Raw genomic sequence first — 7,290 nt, 5'->3', positions numbered from 1 at the left:
TGCGCTGGGACTTGGGAGAAGTTTGTGTTTCTCTGGTGAAACACCACGGATGTTCACGCAGCTTTAAAGGAGCAGTCGAGCGCCTTACGAGGGGCTGTTACTTAAAGTAGCTGAGAATTTTGATTCTATTTCCCTGCTCCAACAAAATTTCTTGTCTTGCAGGACACACTCTGAAAGAAAACACGATTTTCATTATTACATGTTTTTTTTTTTTAATACTGTAGACCTAACTACAGTAACTATTATCTGTGTTTGGTCTTTCTGGAAGAAATCATCTGTAGTGCTTGCATACATGATGTTTCTGTTTACTTGATTTAGACTTTTTTCATACTAGATGAGCAAGAGATTAATTGCTAACAGTTAATCAACCACATTTTGATTTAGAGAGTTCCTCCCCATTAGAGTGTTTTGATGAAAGTTGTTCTAAAGGTGGCGTAGGTTGAAGTAAGTGCTCAGCCTCCAGTTGCTCAGTAATCTGGAAAACAAAGATTTTCATCTCATCCATAGCCTTTTTTTTTTACCCTGTGCATCTGTTTGCCATATTGTATCCTGTTTGCAGAGATACAAATATACTTATTTAAATGGCATGTGTAACTTTTCGTACTTATGTTGTGACTGTTAAACCCCAAATTTTAAAAGTTAAGTTGGCTCTCCAGTATGGGGAGAAACTGTTTCCTGATTAGTTTATTTTAGTAAGTAACAATCATACCCATGCTTAATATACCATGAATTTGGCTTTAATTTGATGGTCAGTCTAGTTCAAATGACAGCACAGAAATAGCTGTTGTTTGTGATGTCACAGAATATGGTTACAGTAATTTCTGCAAATTAACCTCAAAATAGTGGCATGTGCTTTTGCAAATTTTTGTATACTTCATGCCTAACGGGGCACTTTGAAGAAGCATTAAGTGTATAAATCATATGACTGTCCCTTCTTTTCTCATCTCTCATCTCTGTCTTTTGCCAAGGACATTTGTATCCCAGCAGCATTTCTGTTTCTTCTGTGTTCATGGTGCCCTGCTGTTTGGTTGCCTACCTGAAGTTGTAATCCTCTGTTTGTGGCACCATAGTAATTTTCCTACTGGCTAATTGTTACTTTAGATAAAGATAAACAGCAGGAACAGCTGAACCGTGAAGAAACAAAAATCAAATTTTAATGCATACATTCTCCCTAATAAACAGCATCTGTGCAAGTGGGGTAGGTTGGAGTAAGATGTGTTGAGTTCAGGAGAGGTGTCAGCAGTTCCTTAATGAGGCAGAGGCAGTGCCAGCATGAGTATGAATAAGCTTATACATGAAAGTAGAGTTGAAGTTAGGCAGTTCACTGTTTAATGTGAATTCAGTGCTGTAGAGGATGCCAGGCTAACAGTGCTGGAGACAGAAACTGAGCAAATGTAGTGGTGTGTGTTTGTGGGTTGCAGCATCCTTTCTGCTTCCAGAGCCAGCCTCCCATTGTCATAGAAAATGCAAATGGACAAAGGTTTATGACAACTGAACTATTACTCTGAAGAAACTGCGCTAGACTTGCTTGCCAGTCTGGAAAGGAAAAAAATCAGTACCTGGAAATGCATAAGGACTTGAAGAAGTATGAAACTGTTACTGGCTAGAAATGGATGCACAGGGCAAGGCACCTGTCTCAAAAATCATCCAAGGACTGCAATAAACCAGATCCTACTGATGTTGTCAGGGCAAGTGTTTCAATTTCTGGGGCAGGAGGTTACCATTAGGACAGCATGCTGTGGAGGTTCTGTGGTTTGGGCTTGGGTTTTTTTTTAATGTTATAGCTGCTAAAAGAACGATGTCCCTGGTCTCTGTTCTTTCCTCTTGGCCCATGGTTTGATTTGGGACATTGGACTTTCACCTCTGACCAACAGTGCTTCTTGAAGCATCCCTTAGGATATTCCAGAGGAGTGGAGTTAGAGCTGCTCCATGGCACTTTGAGGTGTTCTTCAGGACAGCTCTGAAACCAATGAGAGAGATAATTGTTGGATAACTGACAGCTGCAACGAGGCAAAAGCAGTGTCATCACATCTGCCAGGTACAGATAACTGAGGTTTCAACTTTTTAAAAAGTGATAAATAGAGTTCTTCCTCCATCAGTGTTCATGACTTGCTTTCTTCCTTAAATAGCTCTCCAGTCAGCATGCAATTGCTGCTTTGTTTTGGCTTTAAACCCTGATCATGCAGGCAGTCCATAAAGCTCTTGCTTGAATAGAAATCTTATAAAGGGTATTTGTGAAAACCTTCTGAATGTTACAGACCCCTGTGTTTAGGGTCAGATAGTGAAGAAATGAAAATGACTTTTTGGTAATGGGTATTTTCAAACTATGCTTTCCTAGAGTTCAGAAGAGAGTTTGTTTGAATCCATTATTATTGTAATGTTACTGTTTTAATTTATTTTAATCCATTGTTTCTGTTTTCATAAACAGATCCTTGTTTTTTTGTGGTTTTTTTTTTTAAGATAGATCCATTTACATGCTGTTTAGAAGAGTTTAATGTTCAAAACTTTGCTGAGTGGTGGTGTGTTCAAAACTTTGCTAAACTTTTCTACCAGAAATCAGAGAAGGGGATAAAGAATAGGTTTTTACTCCTGAAGCACTCGGGTTGGAGACCAAGTGTGGCATTTCCAGGTAGAGCTATGTTTTTGCATTCAGGGGAAGGGTGTCTTCACCTAAAGACTGTACAATACTATGACAGTAAGGCTTGGAAATATTTTTTTTAATAATCATGGTCTATTTCTTCTTCCAATCTTGAATCAACCATTTTCTAGTCATGTTTCTTTATTGTATGATTCCTCAGAAATCAGTGTGCCCTTGTCTGCCATTTTCCTCTTTCATCTTTTCATAGAATAGTCTAAAATTAGTGTGATCTAAGGTGTTCCAAAATCCACTATTAATTTTACAGTTCTTTCAATTGCATCTCTGTGATACAGTTTAGTTATCATCAGATTGCTTTAGCTTTTATTTAAAACTGAAAAATTAGGACTTAAAAAGTTTGATGGCAATTTTTACTGTTTTGGAGGTAAGGTAAAGTAGCATTTTTGACAAGATATAGGGAAATTCTGAAGATATAGGGAAGGTCTGGTTATGGGTTTATGCAGGTAAAGGACTTCTTGCATCCTTCAGCATGAGTTATATGAAGGTGTTCATGTGGAAAGCTTTGTTTTTGTTTCACAACAATACTGGTTAGAGGGGCATGAACTGTATTCGTGTTTCCTTTTTCCCTAGAGTGTTGCTTCAATCTGCATTCCCAGAGTTCTAGGTAAGGAATTTGGCTATAAGTGATAGAATATGTAGAAGCGTTTTGGTGGTTTTTTAAAATTTTTTTTAAAGGATTGGGCATATAGGAAACCTTTCAAGCTCTGTCTTTGGGAGCTGGAGAAATCTGATTCCTTTGGGCATTTGTAATTCACCTTTATGATGATGTCGCATTTCAAAAATGCCAGCTTCAGAAATATCTGCTGCAGTGCATGTAATATGGGATTTACTTTTTAGTTTAAGCCAACTAGAGTGAAGATATTTTTTCTTCCCCCTGAGGGAGTAGGCTAGGGCAGGAAAACAGGGAGAAACTGGTCTCAGTTTCTGATTTGTCACCATTCATCTCCTCAGGTAGCAAGTCTGCAGACTTAAATACTATATTCTTTGTCCCCAACATATTTAACCTCATTAATTTCCTAAGAAATGTTAAATACTTGGGTTGCTTTGCTGGTGCTATCTTCCAAAGTTCCTTGTACTGTAGGGAGGGGTCCATGTTACTGCTGTGTGGTGCCAGAAGTGCAGTTGGAACTGAAGCTTTGTTGCACACTCCGGCTTCTGGCTGAGCTGGTGGCTCTGCTGGGTCTGGGAGCCTGCTCATCTCCTCCAGTTCTCCTGCTGGGAGCCCTCATGCCTCCCCCCTCACCTGAGAGCTTTGGGCAGAACTTAGGTTGATAAGGAATTTCCTTCAGATGGACTTGTACCAGTAAGAGGTGTAAGTTGCTCAGAAAGATGTGGAGGGGCATGCAGCTGCCCTGCAGGCTTCAGGGTTGGTCTGCTTGTGTTCACAGGTGGTGCTCCCCACTTAAAACTGAGCCCTGAAGTTTTAAAAGCTGTGGCTCAGCAAGGGTGACTCTTGGTGTGTGCACATGAGGTTTGGGATGAGCCAGCAGCCAGTGATTCCACTTCTTCTGTGCCAAGCACTTTGTAGTGATGACTCTTCCAAAGTGTAATTGCTGTTCAGTGAACAAAGTGCTCTCCTAATAACCTTTAGTTTTTCAGCTCACACATCAGGTGTGGCTTCAGAGTATGTACCACTTGCAGAGCTACAGAATGCACAGTGATCCAAACAAAGAGGCTGTGTCATTCTTTTGTGGTAATTGTCCAAGGCTTGAAAGGGGAAAGCTTTGGATCTTTAAGAGATTATACATAAATGCTGGGTATTGACACCCTAAATATTGATCAACCTTTTCCAATTTATATATTTACCAGGCAAGCTGACATAGAGAGCCTTCATTAAACTCTCTAGATATCCTTGTTGTTTATAAATATTTATGTCAGGACATTCACAATGTGAAAGGCTTGCTATTTGCTCCACATGGACAAACTTGCTCAGAACACAGTGCTTGCATTTGCAAGTAGAAATGATCTTGTTGTCATTTCTGCTTTTTGATATATTCTCTGGTGAAATGGTTGTGAAAATAGGGTGGGGTTTTTGTCTCATTATTATCTTGCTACAGACCTTTTGATTTCCATGTTATTGGAACAGATCCCCACCAATTTTGAAATGGAGTCAAAAAGTCAGTCTATGAATAGAAAGGGAATACCTTTGTCTGTAACACCTTATTCTTAATAGACTTTTAAGAAACTAACCAAAGTCGAGGTTAAAAGAGGCAATGCTTTAGTTAGTAAAACTCTGCTTCCTTGGCAAAATGTTATAAACTACTTGGAGATAGAAGCGTGTTAGTTTAAAAGCTGGAATGCTTTTTGAGCTTCAGTATTTATAAGGAGAGAACAATAAGGAAATGTTTTTAGTATAAACAGACATGGAAAATGGCAACATTCATACAGATTTTTTTAGTATCTTGTTACAGGATCACATTACCTAAATAGAATTACTCCCTCGTGATATAATCAATGCAGCAGTAATGGGATTATAGTGTTAATTCTGTTTATGAGGGCCATGTGTGAGTTCTTGATGTCCAATTTGGAAAGTAATCATATTTGAGACAGAAAATTTTAATCAGCTAGCTATATAATTTTGCATAATCAAAAATGGTTTGTTTTCTTCTTTATGATACCTTTATATTTTTCCTGTTATTCCTCCCATCTCTGCCCAGTTAGTTCCCAGAGGAAAAATACAGTTTGTGTGTAGTGTGCTGGGGTTTTTAAACCATTTGTGCCTCTAGAATTCCTTAATAACAAAGATTCTCTTATGTCCATTGTCAGTGTTCAGGCTTATAGAAAGTAGCTGATATGTTTGCTGGAATTGTGGAAGTTAAGGATATGTGGAAAGTAACAGAAATTTAAGGTGTTACAGAATTTTAAACCTTGTTCCCTTAATTGTTCTGTCAAAGCAGGGAATAAAACTACTTATACTCATAGTATTAGTTAAAATTAAATTGATTAAAGTGTTAATTAAAATATTAACACTTTGGAAATCCAAGAATCCTCTTGTTCACACACAGATTAATAGCGAAAGAATATTAAGAATAATAGAGGAGTAGGAATTTGTAGACCTTGTGTCTTATAAGATCTACAAAGACCTTATACAAGGTCTACAAATTATAAGACTTTGAGTCTTACTATGTCTATTTAGAAAATGCAGTGATATTCTTATAACTCAAAAACTTAACTGAATCTCAGCAGTTAGCCTTTTACCATTACCTTAGGTAATGGTAAAATGAGTAAAGTAATTTCAAGTTGTGTTTATGGGTTTGTTTTTCTTTTGAATTTCCAGAAATGAGTCCCATTCGGTTTGAAAAAGACAAGGTCATCCACCTTTTCCAAGGGATCCTGCATATATGTGTGTGTCTGTGTTGTTTCATGGGGTGGTTTGTTTGGTTTTTTTGCTATGTGTCATTACATCTAATGTAAGCCTGTTGACCATCTGGCACTAGTAGTGCTGGGATATTAAAAGTATGAGAGTTAAAAGTATGCTACAACAGTCTTTTCACAAAATAAAAATTAAATGTCCAATGAGTCTCAAAACTACTGAAGTATGTGCACATCTTCCCTTACCCATTAAAACCAGTCCATAGCTATTCATTTGAACTGGGGTCTTTTGTCCTAAATTCTGTGTTCCTGCTTTACAGCGACTTCCTGATAGTGCTTAAAAAAATCTAAGCTAACAAAAAAAACCCCAAAAAACCAAAAAAAAGCCCCAAAAAAACCACCCAGCAAAACAGAATAAATTAGCTGTTTTTTTTTATTTGGTTTTTACCTATTGAGACAAACTGACACACTTCAGGAAATAATTTTTGAGTATCTTTTAGGCTGGTGTGCAACCTTGGATAAATTGTTGGAAAAGTCATCTGAGAGTAGTTCATTGCCTGTGAGCTTCTTGTCAGTGTGGAGAAAGGCCTTGTTTGTTGGAGATGTGCTGCTGTTGAGGATGTGAATTCTTTGATCCATGTGGAACTAAGAGGAGTTGGGGTAAGATCCCATGGCTTGGGCTGTTCCCATGCGCTTGGGCTACACTCCAGCAAAGGAGATGAGTGAGCTGGTGGGAGTGACAGAGAGTGACACTTCCAGGCCATTCCTGACCGGATGTGCACCCTCAAACATGAGCTGTTTAGGCTGGAACACATAATGAGCTGCAGTTGCTCTAGAGTAGCAACAAACCTTGGGGCATTCCCACCTCGGCTTGCTAGGGTGTACAAACTGTGTCTTGTGGCCTTTAGCATTCCTAGAATTTGGGAAATGGGCTCCAGCTGTCCCAGCAGCACAGTGTTGTGTCTCAGTGCTGTCCTTCAGTGGGGGGACTCAGCTTCAACAGCTTCCTGAGGATTATGATCGAGGCTCTTGGCTTGTTTGTCACTGTTAGGAAAAGGAGCACTGTAGGAAAAGGTGATGCCAGAAGGTGTGAAGGGCAGTGTTTTGTTTCAGTGTGATCCAGTTCTCCTCCCTTAGTTTAGATTGCAGAATGCCATCCCTGCTGAGATGCGGGGCTCTCAGTGGTGGAGCCCAGCAAGGCTTTTCTGCAGGAGCAGAGGTGCTTGTAACTCACATTTTCATTAAACAGATCGTGTCGATTTAAACATGGGTGTTGCCTGTAGAACTGGGGAACTATTGCCAATGTGTGTGGAACTGGAATG

This window comes from Geospiza fortis, unplaced genomic scaffold (genome assembly GCF_000277835.1).
Source record: "Geospiza fortis unplaced genomic scaffold, GeoFor_1.0 scaffold10, whole genome shotgun sequence".
Taxonomy (NCBI): domain Eukaryota; kingdom Metazoa; phylum Chordata; class Aves; order Passeriformes; family Thraupidae; genus Geospiza; species Geospiza fortis.
Note: the sequence above shows the minus strand (reverse complement) of the source record.